The 17,986-nt window shown below is 36.1% G+C and overlaps 1 protein-coding gene across 1 annotated transcript in view; it reads right to left on the bottom strand.

The window, feature by feature from the left end:
- LOC140136959 (kinesin-II 95 kDa subunit-like) overlaps positions 1-17,986 on the bottom strand; it is a 105,574-nt gene that overhangs the window by 28,765 nt on the left and 58,823 nt on the right. The gene's annotated exons all lie outside the window — the stretch shown is intronic.

Here is a 17,986-nt window from a genome sequence, read left to right as displayed (position 1 = left end):
AGTCTATATGCAAGAAACATAATAAACTTAGTATAACATGCATGTTAGTTCTACGCACAGGCATTAACGCCTAGACGTTGATCCACAAGCCTCAGCACACTTTACAGGTTGTCGCTGACGACTATGGCCCCACATCATTCCATAAACTATTTAACAACAAATCAGGGACTTTGCTGCTTGAAGAGTGCACAACCTAGACAATCCACAAATAACTTTCGCAACCAGGATCAGCTGCCCGAGTTTCATTCGGGTTACAACAAGACAATTAGCAGTAAGTTCCTTGTCCAGGGGAATTTCAAGCTAACTTAATTTTCTATGAGAGCATACTAGGCACCGCCAGGTTTCGAACTCGCAACCTCTCATACCATAGTCGAACGCCTTAACAATTGAGCTAACTTGACTGCTAAAAAATGTTATGAGTCTTGTTTTTTCGTCAATTATAAGCTGATCAAGTAACATGCTAATGCTATTTGTTATTTCTGAGTATAGGCAGACCACGGCTGCATGAGGATGAGTACAAATTCAAATTTATCTCCGAGATGTAGACAATAAGTAGAAAAAGTATTCCACATTGAATGCAAAAGCGCTACATCACAACATTACATGTAAATCAATTGAAAATGGTAACAAGCAAATTTTGTGGGGTTTATTCCTTCCTAGACATTTACACTGATTGGATTTTTAATCCGATTATGCACTGGTAATACAATCTGGTATAACACACACACATTTATTTTTCATTAGTAACAATTAATTTAATCTTTGAGCAATTTGGCATTCATTCTTACTCCCTGCCTCATAATTGGGCTATTCCAGGTGAAATACATACACCCCGTGTAGAAGACATGACCTTAACCTTTAACACAGGGGGTGTGAATTTCAAATTAAATCATTTAAATGGTGTTGCCTGAATGGGTGACTCCATTTGAAAGCTACACCCGCACAATGGGAGATTAACCCTAACAGTACCCATGGTTTTTGGCTATTGGAAGGGACAGAAGAAACGAAAAAGGAGAGAAGATGAACAAAGAAGCCACTTGGCACCTCCGGTATTCGAACTTCAGACCCCCTGCATCCCACCCAGAAGAACACCAGTCTCTAGCCACAAGAGTTACGCTGGCCCAGCCAGCGATTCCCTGGGTATATATGACTTACGGTGATTGCGTCATCGCATCACATGGAATGCATGCACGAGCAGTGGTTTTAATAGTGAGCTTTAGTGAGCTCTGGTTGGGTTAGACGATGTCTTCACTAGGGGGTGTATGGATTTCAGTTGGAATAGCCTAGATTTGCGTATTCTGTCTTCGCATCAATAATTCATTGCTATCAATGTATTCTTATGTTTTATCCTACAGAGCTATTCAAATCTCTAGATGTTTCATATTAACTTGTATATATCACATTATGTACTATCAATTAACTTTCGAGACACTGGCACTGACTAATTTTTTGATTGAATTTTGAATCAACTTTGATTCAACTTTGTGCAGTGCATGACAATTTCTCCAGTGATATCAGTGCTAAGCCAAAGCCGATTTTGTTAATATTTTTTACCAAAAAGCAAGCTTTGCAAGCTCAAATCTCCAATATTGTTAGAGTTCGCTGAATGCTATATTACTTTCTACACTTTGTGATTCCCCCCCCCCCTCCAAAAAAGGAAAGTATGTATCAGACACATTTGGTAAAAAAGCTAAGTGCTATGCTTTTTTTTGTTGATAAAGAGCTTACTTTTAATAATCTTCTATTTGTACAGTTTTTTCTCCAACAATATTTCACTTTCTCCATTACACTACAACTTTGTCTCTCTTTTCTTCTTTCATTCATTTGAAACTTGCCAACTCTGAATCCTGCGCTCTTGATTCTTTGAATCTTGGGTTTTTTTTACCAAAATTGTTTCTTAGAAACTACCTGTCCAGTCTGCCCTTGTCCCATTGTCTTGTTCATGTTTACAGTTTTATCAGCTCATAATCATTGTGAAATGTTAGGCTTTTACCACTACACCGAAAAGTAGACCCACATTAAGATTGATAAAGTTGACCTGTCTGGTCTACATTTTGTGTTTTAAAGAAAGTAAACATAAGTATAGGGCTTTAAGTAATAATTTGTGATGCTTTTTGCGATATGTCACAAGACAATTCTCGAAATAAAATATATTGATAATGATATTAATCCGCAGTGTCACAAGGCCCAGCGATTATGAGCTGATCAATTATACTTTCTGTTAGAAAGCTGTATTTCCTTATTTGTTTGGTAATTTGGTTTTTATAGCGTTTGTTGTATAGAGCCTGTGGCTAGTAAGACTCACTGTGTTTTACCACAACCCATAGCACAATCTTCTCTATTTTTGCTCTGTTTTGCATATTGCTCATACTTGCTGAAATATACTCACAATATACCCTGTATCAGTTACCCATCTTTAAGGCATCAATGATGGTCCAATGCACAGATGAGGGAACAGTCTGCAAATTGTGATTAATATCAGCCTCCCTTAGTTTTCCCTGTATGATAGTGTCATCATTCTGTACCAAGTATGTCATATTAAAAGGTTAGCATCCAGACAAACTGTTCCATATTCACAAAATGCTTATTGGTGGCGAATATAGCTGCTGCTTGCAAAAAGTTTTATAGCACAGCATTTTAAGCTTTGAATCCTGATTGTAAGATTTAACAGTTCAAATGCTGGCTGTGCTATTGTACTGAGATCGATCCTTTACATATACTTCTGGTGTCTTCTGATGGGAATGTAAACCAGGCTCTCTTTGTGTGGGAAGAGAGACAAACCTTTCACAGCAAGTTATACTTGTGAGTCTGGCCCAAACACAAAGGAACCAGAGATTGGTATTTCTGCCACTGAGTGATAATTGCTCCAACATGATTTTTACCATTACCTTAATACATGATTACAATGGTGCTTTCAAAAACTAAGGTTCTTAACCTGGGCCTGGATTGCAAAACTCGGTCGTAAACTAAAAGTTGTACATGTAGGTCTATGTTCTATGCCATGGATGTCCATCACGCGATGTACGTATTAAAATAAGATTAATAGTAGATGCATGCATGACATACGACTGTTGAAGTTTACAAAACAAGTTTCACAAGCCAGGCCCAGGCTCTTTGCAGCAAACCACTTCACTAAGATGGGATCAACATATATCAGGTTTGCGCACAGAAAAGCATTTGCAGTCCAGTTCAATTCGCCCATTACAAAGTTCTGCCATATGCGAGTAGATTGAGTCTCAATCTGGCAACATACATGAATGGGAATTGAACCAGTCATATTGTGTAAAGTTACGTAATTCTTCCTCTCGTCTATTGCCAGTTTGAGGCTCTCTTTGTATGGCGGAACCATATGGGCGAATACTGCTTATCACCTCAAGATTGGTAGCCACTGGTAGTAAATGTCATTCCCAGTTTCTTAATTCTTGTTAAAATGATGCGCTAAACATTATCTAAAGGGAGCCGTTGCAAATATATATTTTCCACTGCATGCATGTCCTCAACTGCAGATTATTTAAAAACTCATTTTCAACTGAGATCGTTAACAGCTGTCAAATGTCGACTTGAATTAAGTTCAATTGCCTTACATGAGTCTACTTGTTTCATATCAATAATTGCACCAGAAACATTCACAGGATTTTACAGGTAAATTATGAGACACAGAGACTTGATAACAACTTAATGTCATATTTCATTTCCTCTGTTTTCATAACATGATATGCACACTCACAGAACATTAGTCTGTCTTGAAATAGATGAGAAAAAGGTTTTTCTTAGGAAAATTTATATAACATACAGTGAGATACTGACATTATAGTGTATTTCGAAGTCCCACTTCATTATGTAATTCTGCTCACTGTTTAGGAATAGAATACACATAAACTTTAATATATATGTTATTTTTTGCACAACCAATGTTATACAAATATGTGACACGATAAAGGGAAATCAAGTCAGATGTCGCTAATATTGATTTTGAGATATTAGCAAAGAAAGTATTAAAATTCTTTTGTTTTATATTGTTTTCAGTGATTGATAAATTGATGTAACTTCACGAAGAAAAGTCATATCAACATGGGATTTTCAGTTTTTGAAAGCTCTAAATGCCCTCTTTATAAATATAATTATGTAAAACTCATTTTCGGCTAGGGTCGACATGTGACTCATTCCCCTTGATCATGTCACATATAATATAAGTGCTTCCAAAACTGTAAAACATCCTCGGCATTGAGCTGATCGAGTGGAATAAGAATTCCCAATTTCTGGACCCAAGGGCTAAGAGCAAAATTGTACAACTAATTTGTTGGGAGTGGCTTTTTTTTCCTTGCTCTTTTTCCTTCATTCTGTTTCTTTCTAGTTTATATATCTTATATCTTTATATCTTTCTTATATATATTAAAGCTTTTGAACTTGGCTTGAGCATTTCGCTTGAGCCTGGTCCCATCATGACCCAAGTGTGTGTCCACCCAACCTGACTGGTCAAAACAAACAAACAAACAAACAAACAAACAAAACGTTTGAAATTCATCTTCTATGTGAAAAGCATGAATATTAATTTAACACAAACATTTCCTATTTCAACATCTCATCCATGTACATGTAAAGCTTGCCTGAGCAATCATCCAATTGTCATCAATATTTTATTAATAAGCAAACGGTTCATTAGACTATGGCATATATTGAAGTCATGCCGCCTGTCTCATGTGTTATCTATTAGGTACAGGGACAGGCTCTAAATGGGCTATTCCATCTGAAATCTATACACCCCCTATGGAAGATATACTCTTAGTCTCACACACCAGGAGTGTAGAATTCAAATGGAGTCGCACATTCAGGCAACTCCATTCGAAATTCATACTCCGTGTGGGAAATTAAGGTCATGTCTTCCATAGGGGGTGTATGAATTTCAAATGGAACAGCCCAATGGTATTTACCATGAAAACGTGACCAACCTGTCAGGGTTATAATTTCAGTATCTGTGAATCGATTCTTGAAAAGATTTTGTAAAAAAAAATATGTGGAAATCAAAATCGATGCTCACAAATGTTCAAAATCGATGCTCACAAATGTTCAAAGTCTACATAAATGCAATAATTCAATAATTCCTGCAAAACTCCAAATAATCCTGCTTGTTGTTGTGTTGACTTACAAAGGGGGGTGTAGGGTGTTGACGTAATACAAAAACAAGTGTTGTGCATAACATGTCGATGGATACCGCATGCGGGCATTTTCATTGCATGTGTGCACAGACAGCAGACTATTTTCAATAATCATCCTTAAAACAGCAGATGTTGACAACATGACCTTGTTAAGTCAAAAATCCAATATTTTTCAATTTAATATGCTGATGTCGTAACTCGTATTTCTAGAATTTTACATTCCAACCATGTTCAGCAGCGAATTTATATTTTCAATGTATTTCACAAATATAACAAGTACACCAAAGATTTTACCACAACTTCTGAGTTTTTCTGTTGAAAATCTTTAAGTAGATCATTATTAAAATGCAAAAATTCTACAGAAATCAAAAATATAGCCTTTTGGCACTTTTGGTGAATTACTGTTCTTCCGTCTACTGAAGATAGCACATTTAATGTGCAGACAAGGAATTTCACAGCCATTATTTTAAACACATATCTATCAGGTTTCACCTTTTCCTGATTGTCCCAATTCTAGAAAAAAACCTCACATGTAACAGTACAACAATAACAACAATAACAACAACAACAACAAGGAGCAACAACAACAAGGAGCAACAATAACAAGGCCTGAATGCAACCAGTCTGAGGCATTTTACTTCAACCACTTGATCCACATTCAACACAGAATCTCAGCAATTCAACTATGTACACACCACAAGCATAATTCTCAAGAATGCCAAACACCTTGCAATACCCATACTAATGAATTTACAAAATCTATCTTTCTTATTTTAGAATTGATTTGTTTAAGACCCATTCTGATATTATTAGTCAAATTTCACATTCATTTTCCACCACGTGAACTGTTTTAAAACTACCGAAATTGCTTAGAATTAAAATCTTCTGTTGCTTTGATTCGATTAATTTTCTTACGTCTACTGATGACAGCAGATGGTGACCGTACAATAAATGTATGTCACCATACACATGGATACTACTTTTTTCCTGATTTGTCCAAATTCTAGATTAAATACTGACCTGCATCATTACAACAACAAGACAACAAAAAGAGGAGCAACAATAACAATGCCTGAATACAATCTGTCAGAGGCATTTTACTCCACCCTCCTGATCCACATCATCCATTTTAGAGGTAAATGAACTATAAAGTACACACCACAAGCAAAATTCACAAGAACTGATGCTATGGATTTACAAATTTCATCTTTCCTATCCAAAAATTGATTCGGTTAAGACCGGTTCTGGTATTACCAGTGGGCATTTTGATTCGTCTTTGTTTCTGCTTATGTGACATGATCAGTGGGAATGAGTCACATGTCGACCCTGGTCGAAAATGAGTTTTACATAAGTTTCTAAAGAGGACATTTAAAGCTTTCAGGAACTGAAAACCCCATGTTGATACAACTTTTCTTTGCCAAGTTACGTCAATTTATCAATCGCTGTAAACAATGTAAAACAAAAGAATTTTAACACTTTCTTTGCCAATATCTCAAAATCAATATTAGCGACATCCGACTCATTCCCTTGATCGTGTCACCAAGGGCGGCGGAACTGGGGCAGGGGCCAGTGGCCCCTCCACTTTTTGACTGGGGGCCTGGCCCCACTTTTAACCCATAATGTGCTGTGTGTAACATGTCCTGGTGAACATAAAAATCAAATCTCTATTCTAGACCCTTAACATGCTTAAAAAGTGTAAAAATGATGCACTAAATGGCTTCAATTGGACCTTCATTTTGCAAAATTCCCCTGTATTACGACACCCAACACTAAAAGCAATAATTTATACAATTATAGTGAAAACTTATTTTCGGATTTTTCAAACAAAAATTGTACACAATGATAGTGCCAGAATGGTCCACCAAATGGCTTCAATTGGGCCTTCAGTTTGCAAAAGTTTTTCACTTCTGAGGGGGGGCACATCCCCTCAGACATTTCTCTGCGTCAGCATAAGCTGACGAGATGAAAGCGCTTCAGCGACCATTATTTAAATTTTTGCATCACCCGAATGGCCCCCACTTTCAAAATCGTTCCGCCGCCCTTGCGTGTCACATATTCTTTCGTACCATTTTACCCGTTTCACCTTGATCTCCATTTCCTCCTGTCAGAAACTGTATCCCCTCTAATACATGTACATGTATATCTGTCCCCTGAAGCTTGTGAAGCAGGGTTTCTTTACTAGGGTGTTTTTCAGGCCAGGACCCAATTCTGACAGATTGTGCAGAGGCATTTCTCTACAAGGGTGTTTATCAGGTTAGGGCCCATGACAAGTTCATTGTAAGTAGTACCTTTACCTATTCTGAATTGCGACAAATATGCGCCATGTTTGGGCATATATAACTTTTTCCACACTATGCCTTAATTCTTGTTGATTAATAAAATATGTTGAAGTATTATATTTCTTTGAACAGAAATAGATTGATATGCCCAATCGCATAAGGCCAAAAAAAAAATTGTTTGTTTGTCCATAGAGGCTTAGGAAAAAGTTGGGTCGGTAGGTCGGATTTTTTTTTTTTTTTTAAATTTGAAGACTAGTAAATAAGTCAAAACACTTTACTGGTTTAACTCTGGAGATGGTTCTGCATGTTATACTGTTCATTTTCTTTTACATTTTCTTTCTTTAAATTTATACTAACCACTGTTTTATACGATGTCCCTTCGATGCCAAAAAAAAAATCAAAAATCAAAAAAGGGTACACGGTCGGTCGGACGTGGACAAACAAACAATTTTTTTTTTTTTTTGCCTAATGGGTCTTTACAATGTTTAACTGTGACTGCCCAATTTAGAACCATTTATTTACCGGTATACATACTCAATAATTCTTCTGTTTTGTTCCCAAATGATGTGTTTGTACGCTTTTGGTACTGTACCTTTAAAACTGGAATACTAGTGAAGGTTATTTACCACAACTAATTCCAATGCCTTTACTGGCTTTGAGAGCTAATTGAGTACTCTGTAGTACCATATTTCATCTAGTCTACAATTGTAGTCAAGATACAGCTAGTACATGGTGTGCAAATACTGGACGACATGCTCATATTGCTTCTGAATACCAATTTCAGTGAAGTAGATAAGGCCTACATTCCATAATGTGTTGTAACATACTGTAGTGAGACCCGTTCCTCTTAAGTCGCTCTGCTTTTTACTTTATGATGACTTTGACCTGTTCAAGACCGTAAGAAAGCCGGTCAGATTCTCAAGTGGCTACACCCTTTACAAAAATCTCATACTAATTTCATCCACAGAATGTTGTCAACATCCGTGGCATGCAGGTCGACGTACGGTTTTGGAATATTAATTTCATTACTTTCCATTCATTACTTCCATTCAATGTGTGTCATAACATGGACCTGTCATCTTAACCCCATGCGAACTACCTGCCGATTGGCCAAAAAGAAGTTTTCATTATCAATTGGACCAATCAGTAACATTGTCAGAATAATTTTACCATGCAAAAAAATTGGGGTGAATTATTTACAAAGCTCCATTCTGATTGGTGATTAAAGTGAAGATATCATGTAAATGACCAATCAGAGACAATGCTAGATCGGCAAGTAGTGCTCAGGGGGTTAAAAGTGCATGGTTCATCACATCAACCAGTTCAGTTTTCTAACTTACAGCAACTGGATCAAGATTTCAGTTGGACATACACTGACATACATGTACTCTAGAATAGTATTTGGTCAACATCCTTGCTGAGGGCCCTCCAATACAACATGCAAATTTTATCCGCTGAATGTTTTCATGGCATTTAATTTGACAGCTCATGACTATTAATTTCATTATGCATATTTAATGAGTGTCACAGTGCACTAAAGGTAATTTATCATCTTAAAATTGTCAGGCTCATTTTTTTCAGTTCACAATTGTTGCAATGTTTGGTGTAACTTGAGAGGTTTTGTTGATTCAAGATTCGGTTCGCCACCCCTTCACTAATTCTATTCTATTCACAAAATGAGTTTTAATATGTGTTAAGGGGGTACTACACCCCTGTCCAATGTTGTGCCTATTTTTGCATTTTTCTCAAACATTGTAGCACATTGGTAACAAGTAAGATATGTATATTATAGGGCAAGGACTACAACTACTGTACTGAAAATTCAGCAACTCAAAGCAAGTAGTTATTGATTTATTGATCAAATATTGGTTTTCCTCATTTTTGACTGTAACTCCACAACTGTTGTCTGTGCTGAAATAAAATTTCCAGTGCAGTAGTTGTAGTCATTGCCCCTATAATATACATATCTTACTTGTCCCCAATGCGCTATAATTTTTGAGAAAAATGCAAAATGGGCATAAAATTGGGCAGGGTGTAGTACCCCTTAATTATGCAGACTGTTGGCTTTTAACATACATAGCATAGTATGTAGGCTAACAGCTTTGGAATAACAAATTTATTAGATAATTGAATGCACACCTGCCTCCTTCACATGAAGAGATTCATTTTCACTTTCAAAATCAACAATAACAGTCTGCTATTTTAGTAACTTCTTCAAGGGCTCGGATATCAACGTTTGCAGAGTACTTACTGTGGGGCCTGAGAGCACATCAGACACACCAAATTGCATTTTGAAAAAAAAATATATAAGGAATATCCTTCTGATATCAAATAATTCTTGATTTTTGAAATTTGCAATATATTATAATACAACATTTTATGACAAATTATTTTAAAAACAATTGTTAAAACAGTAATCTTGATCAATCTAATGATATGTACGGTACTAAGGTGTATGTAGCTGGGATGAAAAGCTGTCTGGCCATCATATTAAAAGTTTGACCTTTCGTACTGAAGATATACATTTTTCATTGTGTCTGATGTGCTCTCAGGCCTCACAAAAAATACTGTGCAAAGGTGGATAATGGACCCCTTAAAATGGTCAAGACACTTAAGCAGACAACTCTGTGTATGTATTACAGCAGACATGACATGGCATGCAGTTTAACAGCGTAAGAATACTAATGATCATTATATTGCATTCAATGCATGTCAACCATTTAACATACTACAGGAAACCCACCTTCTTCTAATTGGTAAGTCTGGCCCTTTTCAGTTCATTTGATGCTGCCGATCTTATTACACCTTTTAATCCAAAGCATTTTGTTCACAATTGCCAGCCAACAGTTCCATTCTCAGCACAAATTGATGTCACCAAATGCGCTTCACACACAATTTGAGGCAAATTTTGGTGCAATTGACAAAATTGCTAATTGTTTTCAATTCACATTTGTTTGTTTGTTTGTTTGTTTGTTTACCCAGGTTGGTTCGTGAGGGACACATGCTAATCCATGGGAAATTCATGGACTGTTCCAAGCTCATACTAATGCATAAACCTGGATAGCCAGTGTAGGCTAATAAAAATGCACATGAATTACTTTGTCGAAATACTAACACCAAATGTCTCTGTTAGTAGTTATAATTCCTTAGATTTTATTTGCAGGGATTAATTAGTCAGTTTATTACTTTATTTCATAACAAATAGAGAAAATATCCAGAAAAAAAAACCAAGTTGCATCGTGATGCATTAAAGCATGTTTTCATCCCACACAACACGACTCCTGTCAAATCAGAACCCCCCACAGGGCTGACAGATGTACTGTTGTACAAGCAGTCATATTTTAAAGGGCATACTTAACAAGGTTGTGAACAGATCACAAAGGTAGAAGTAATTTGAAATCTAAAATGATATTCATAAGAAATTGCGTTTTGAAAGAGGATCAATCAATTGGTGTCATCTCATTTCCATTTTCTGTACTTCTTCCTGTTTTTCCTTCATTTCCTCAGCATAAATTTGCTATCTTGGATATGTTAGAATCAGTGAGGCTAGTGCAAATTATAGTGTCAACAATGAGTTGGAACCACAGAGCATCGACTCTGACATGTTTGCGTGTTGCTCATGTAGGGCAAATAGTGCATCTCTGGATAATTTTGGTATGTGCTTTGCAAACTTCGCTTCTATGTCAAATTATCATTCAATTTTTTTATAATTTTGCCAAAAAAAGCTGAAAGTACACTATTTGCCCTCCATGAGCGACAAACCAAAATGGGAGGATTTATCACTGCTTTACATACGAGGAAATTTTGAGCTGGTACTCATTGGGTGTCAGTGACCTTGTTGAAAAGGACAAAGGTGGAAACAATATAATTGCAAAAAAAAATAACATAAATTGGGAAGACTTCTTTTCTGTCCACCTTGAGAGATTTGGATTAGGGTTAGGTTTAAGAATTAGGTTAGGTTTTACTAGGTTAGGATAAGGGTTAATGTTAGGATTTAGAATTCAAGGTTGGGATTATGTTTAGGTTGGCAACCAACCATGCAAAGGTTACTCCCATAGATTTGTGGAATAGGCAAGCTCAAATCATTTTTACATAGCTTGTGAGACAACAACAAAATGTTTGAAAGCATCACATGATCTCATGGGCTATGCCTTATAGTTAGGGGTACTACACCCCTCGATAAATTTGTGTTTATTTTTGCGTTTTCTCAAAACTAATAACACAGTGGTAACAAAAGTTATGTATATTATAGGGCAAGGAATCCAATTACTACACTGAAATTTCAGTGACCCAAGACAAGTGGTTTGTTATTTATGATAAGAAATAAGGTACAGCTAGCATGTACCTCGTTTCCTATCATTATATACTAAACCGCTTGTCTGGAGTCACTGAAATTTCAGTGTAGTAATTGTATTCCTTGCCCCAATAATATACATAATTTTGATTGCCAGTGTGTTATTATTTTTTGAGAAAAATGCAAAATTAGTCACAAATTTACCACAGGGGTGTAGTACCCCCTTAAGGCCAGTGTAATGGGAGAGAACATGGACCTTTTCGAGCATCATTATTTCTGAATTGTATGTCAAAAGTATATAAAACTATACATTTTTGGAAAGGAAATGAGTCAAGGAATCCCATGGTGACGTCAGATATGTTCAAAAATCTCGAGTTTTTGAAAAATCACAAAATTCACTTTTTACCCCGATTTTTTGTGACAACTTAGAAAAAAATCCGCTCGAGTAAAAAAAAAATTCAGTTAGCTTTTCATAAAGAAGAGACATGATCTTAGGGAAGATTTTTTAATTTTTTTGAAATTCGTCTCTTTTTTCGAAATATTGAAAAAAACATGTGAAAAAAGCAATTTTGTCACTCTATTAACCCTAACCCGCCTGAATACTACAAAATACTACTTGATATATGCGCTGTTAGGTGCATGCATCCCACGTGGTGTGATGACGTTAATCGCCCTAAGTGATATATAGGCATGGTTTCGCTGGCCAGCGAAGCCCAAGACCCGTGGCAAAGTGTCGCCGACCGAGTGCTTGGCATGCGAGGGGTCTCGGGTTCGAATCCCAGCCAGAGCAAACAACTTCTTTCCTTCTTTTCTCTCTTTATTCTTTCCTTCTTTCCCTTCCCGTCGCTGAAAAGCCCTTAGGGGTTAGGGTTAGTTAGTTACCACTATCGAAACTCAGTATAGGCTTCCTTAACCCTAACCCGCCTGAATACTACAAAATACTACTTGATATATGCGCTGTTCGTGCATGCATCCCACGTGGTGTGATGACGCAATCGCCCTAAGTGATATATAGGCACGGTTTAAGCTGGCTGTGAAGCCCAAGACCCGTGGCAAAGTGTCGCCGACCGAGTGCTTGGCATGCGAGGGTCTCGGGTTCGAATCCCAGCCAGAGCAAACAACTTCTTTCCTTCTTTTCTCTCTTTATTCTTTCCTTCTTTCCTTCCGTCGCCGAAAAGCCCTTAGGGATTTAAGATAAAAATAAAAATTGCACAGAATGGTGTATATTTTTGTTTAAAACAAATATTTTGAAAAAATGAGAAAACCTTCCCTAGGCTTTGATGTACTCTAAACGATAGTGCAAAAAGTTTACCTTTTGCTTGCATATTTTTCGAGTTATCTTGTCACAAAAATCGTGCAATATTGTCAAAAGTGAACTCTTGAGAAATCGACGTTTTAGTAAAAAAATGTCAAAATTATGCACAAAACGTCCTTATATTTTAAAACGGTAAAACTTTCACGCTTGTAAAAGCTGTATCTGGTGCATGGTCTAAATATGCATCTTTTTGCACCAATAAATCTATAATGTCTGCTTTCAGTGCGCCAAAATTCAAAATAATTAAAAATCCAATTGGCATTTTGACTGCAAATTTTTGTTTTGTTTACACCACATTTGCTGGCGTGAACAACAAACCGAATCGCGCTTAGACTGCGTTGGACATACGCAAGAGAGTTGCGTCGCGTCACGCTAAGCGAATCAGCGTAATCAAAATATTTCAGATTCGCGCATTTCTGACTCATTATTTCCGCCAATTTACTAAGCTGTCTTGAGCCATGGGACTTTTAGAGTTGAAAAGAGTGAAACAAATCAAGCAAAAATACGAGTAAATATTAGCAAGTTGTATTTTATCAGTTTCAAGTGAAAGAATACATCTTAGTGTTGATAAATATCAAGAAATCTCAAATTCGGGCGTGAACGAGTGTGTCTTCCATTACTCTGGCCTTAAGCTCTCTCCACTAATACTGTCTCTGCCATCTGACCCATGTGCATAGCCACACAGTCAAGCGATTAGGAAACGAGACGCAAACTAAACGACAAGTAGTTTCTAATACTTGAGTACTGTCAAGTAGGAAATCAAGAATACCAACTGTCATTTTAAAAAGTCAACTTAAACCATTACAACCTCAGAAATAGATAGGCAGGGTATCACAAACAATGCATATGATCAGTAATTTGAAATATACAACCATCAAAATTATCCGACTATCTGAGGGATGAAAAAAAGGGCATAGGTTGAAGTAGCCTCTTAGATTATTGAGGGCCTTTGTGGTCATCCTTCAGTGAAGACTCGAGGCCCCATGGGTGGTTGAGGATGTGTTCTCGACCACCCCAGAGAGGAAGAGGATGTGTTCTTGACCATAGGTCAGCGGATGGATTGGTTGGCTAGGATTACCTCTTCAGTTCCTCCTCCTCCTCGCCCAGGTAGTCTTGTCACTTAGACATGCTGGGTATGAACAAGGAGGCATTGGGATTCTTATTTGTACTTGCATGTTTTTATGAGCATTTAATTTGTACTGGATAAGGCAAGCTTCATACAGTTAAGATGATTTCAAAAAAGGAATTTAGAAAAGACTTGAGTGTGCAGTTGATACAGTGATACTGTTAAGTACTGTCACATTCTCATAATCACTGAAATATTGAGGAACATTATGTAATCAGTTCATCATTTTTATGTACAGTTTACATGTACTGTATCACACATTTAAGGCAAAATATAAGCAGGCTCTCAGGCTCTATTTACTCACCAGTTACCATGAAATAGCTCCCAGTTAGCCTTTTGTAAAACATGACCAGGAGCCACTTTTAAATGGAAACTGTCTCCTTGTAAAATCTCATAATCACAGAAATATTGAGGGACATTATGTAACCAGCTCATCATTTTTATGTGATTTACATACATGTACCGTATCACACATATAAGGCAAAACATAGCAAGCTCACAGGCTCTATTTACTCACCAGTTATGAAATAGCTCCCAGTTTAACATGACCAGGAGCTACTTTTAAATGGAAAACTCTCTCCTCGGTAAAAAAAGTCTAAATATCTGATATTTGCATGCCAGAATACACATAGTATTGTGTTTTTTGTTAACTCAGTTGATCGCAAGTAGCTCCCGGTTCATATAAAATCCACCTCAACCAAGCTCTACTCCCAGTTTTTTTCATAAAATTTTCAAACCTGCTATTTTTCCCCTTGTACATTACAATATTGAAGAATCTCAATTTAATACCTTAGCTGGTTTTAACAATCATCATAGTTTAACATTTCACATTGACTATCAAAATAATATTCTATTTTTATAGATAATTTTATAATTTTGTCTGTAATCAAATACCCTGTTCCCCTTGCATTCAGTAACGAGCACATATAGTAACCTCACCCTTCAGACCAATTCCCACATAGTTCACAGAAATCCATCTCGCTAGTAGTTTCCCCCCATTTTCCTGACAACATTGCCCGATTTATGTCAACATAATCATGCAAGCTGTTCTACCTACTCTATTTGTGAAGCATGCTCGCAGGCTGTGTTTAGTCACTTGCACCTGATACTGTGCATACTGCTATTTTTAATTTTTTACAAGGTTTTATTTTCCTGAAATTCTCGAGTCACGGATGTAGAGGTGCGAAAATATCAACACAAAATGTATTTATATATAAATTTAAATATATGCTTGATATGAATTTGCAAAATAAATAACTTGAACAATTACCAAAAACTGAAGCTGCTGAAAAATTCTGTCTTCAAAATTAACTTTGTATACAGTACTTGTTAAAATGCTATTATGTCTCTTTTTTTCTGAGAAATAGTGCAGTAGCACACTCCAGATATGTGTCAAAGTAGTCTTATACCTATCACAAAATATGACCACATTAGTGCTATGTGTGTCAGCAAATGACTGCCTCTTCCAGTTTTTGAAATCCTTGATATAGATTCCCTGATGTAATGGTAATTCCATTTAAAAAAACTCTACCATTAGCACATTAACCAACTCTATTTTGAAACTCACCCTCCCTCTGTAGTCCAGTCAATCTAAACGAATAAGTGGTGTCACTCACCACTAATTGCAACAGAATTTTTTTTCACTTTTATACATTTTAGAGATGTCCCTGAACATCATACCAAAAATATACTAAAATATACTTGGTGGAAAGGTAGTTTTTGGCGGGAAAAGGTCATACAGGGGTCAAATTTTAAAATTGCTTTAATCTTTTTAAAAGCTATACCAAAGCATTCTTCTAGTCATAAGGATTCAGAAAAAGTATAGTTTGTCATATCTGTGATGTACCATTCTCAAGGTATAAGCAAAAAGGTCAAAGGTCAAATTTTGGGCTCCAAGTGGGTCAACTTCGAAAAAAATGCTCGATTTCCTTAAAATGGTCTCAATGTGTGATCCTTTAAAAACACTCCAAAATAAGAATAGTTTGCCATATCTTGGATGTTTTGTTACCTAGGTACCAGGGTAAAAGAGGTCATTGACCATTGAACTCTATTGACCCCGACCTAGTTTTCGATGTTACGCATGTAATAAATAATCTAAACAGTGCAAATATTCTTTAAATGAATTATGTTTGCAAGCCGAACAATTTGAGACCATTTTGGTTAAAATCAGACAATTTTAGTTTTTGACCTCTGTTGAACCCAACATTTGACCTTTGACCTTTTCGGTTATAACTCAAGAACCGTACATCACAGATATGGCAAACTATATTTTTTCTGAATCCTTATGGCTAGAGGAATAATTTGGTATAGTTTTTAAAATGATTGGAGCGATTTTGAAATTTGACCCCTGTATGACCTTTTCGCGCCAAAAACTACCTTTCCACCAAGTATATTTCAGTATACTTTTTGTATGCTGTTCAGGGGACATCTCTGACATTCATAGCAGTGAAAAAAATTCTGTTGCAATTAGTGGTGAGTCAAAACCCACTTTGACTGGACTACTGTGGAAGATTCAAGTTGAATCTTTCTCAGAGGGTGTATGACATAAAATGGAACTGCCTAATGTGGTTATTCCATTTGAAATTCATGCTCCCTCTGTGGAGGATATTTCCAAAATCTTCCACAGGGGTAGTGTGGATTTTAAATGGAATATCCCAATTCAGTAAAAAAAACTGACAGGTGGGTTATATGTAATAATATTTGAAAAAGTAAACTGGTAATATTTGTATTGGAGGCCTTACAGTTCTTGAGGTAATGTTGGGCTCCATTACAACTACTTATAAGCTACTACGCGTTGCATCTAAAACCATACAGAAACATACAGAAACATTTCTGATAATTTAGTCAAATTACATGTACCGTTTCTCTTTGTTACATATATGTCAGTCAATATTTCCTGTTATTCCACAACCTTATGAAATAAAATTGATATTTATTGAAGCAAAAACTGGCATTTTACCCTACCCTAACCAAATATTGGCTACGTAATTTCTGCAGTGCAATGCAGAAGTGCATAATGTGATCGAGTTTGACAACTACATCACTTAATATCAGTGCCTAACATTATACCCAGTAGCAATTATGGTATTTGTCTGAGCTCTTGAATTACTGTTTCAATTCTGATATAAACAGGTCCAGTCTCAACATATTGGGAACAATACACTATGGACCACAATGGCCTCATCCCAATGGCATAGTTCAGTAACATCAATAAAACAATAATAGTGCAAAATTTGACCTCAAGTTGCAGAGTATGAGTTTTTGTACCCAAATTTTCAAAGGTCATTTAATGAATGTAAACATGTATTGGGGTTAATGAATTGTGCCCTGATAGATGAGCGAGTTGTGGATCCTAGTGATATAATATGAAAATGAAAATAGACAGTTTAATAATACATACACAAAATCAATCTGATATTAAGCATCTATAGAATAAGACAACTAAAGAGCAAATTGTTGTTACAATGAATCTTAACCTTCAATTTAACACATAATATTATTCTTATTGCATTTATTCTCGCCTAACAAAAATACTATTGGCTATAAATGTGAATAATTTCTCAGACTTTGCTATAATGCAATCAGTGATGCAAAAGTGAATAATGTGATCAAGTTTGACAGGTACGTCACTTAATATTGGTGCCTAACATTATACCCAATAGTAATTATAGTACTTGTTATGAAAGTGTTTTACCATACTGGTTAAATGTGCAAGCTTTTAAAATAATCTTTTTAAATGTTTATATGAACATGTACGTACATGCAAGTCTCAATAATATTGAACACAATATTGCTCGATAATAAAAATGAAAAATC

Source organism: Amphiura filiformis, chromosome 17, assembly GCF_039555335.1.
Source record: "Amphiura filiformis chromosome 17, Afil_fr2py, whole genome shotgun sequence".
NCBI classification, from domain to species: Eukaryota; Metazoa; Echinodermata; class Ophiuroidea; order Amphilepidida; family Amphiuridae; genus Amphiura; species Amphiura filiformis.
This window is presented reverse-complemented; position numbering and strand designations above follow the sequence as displayed.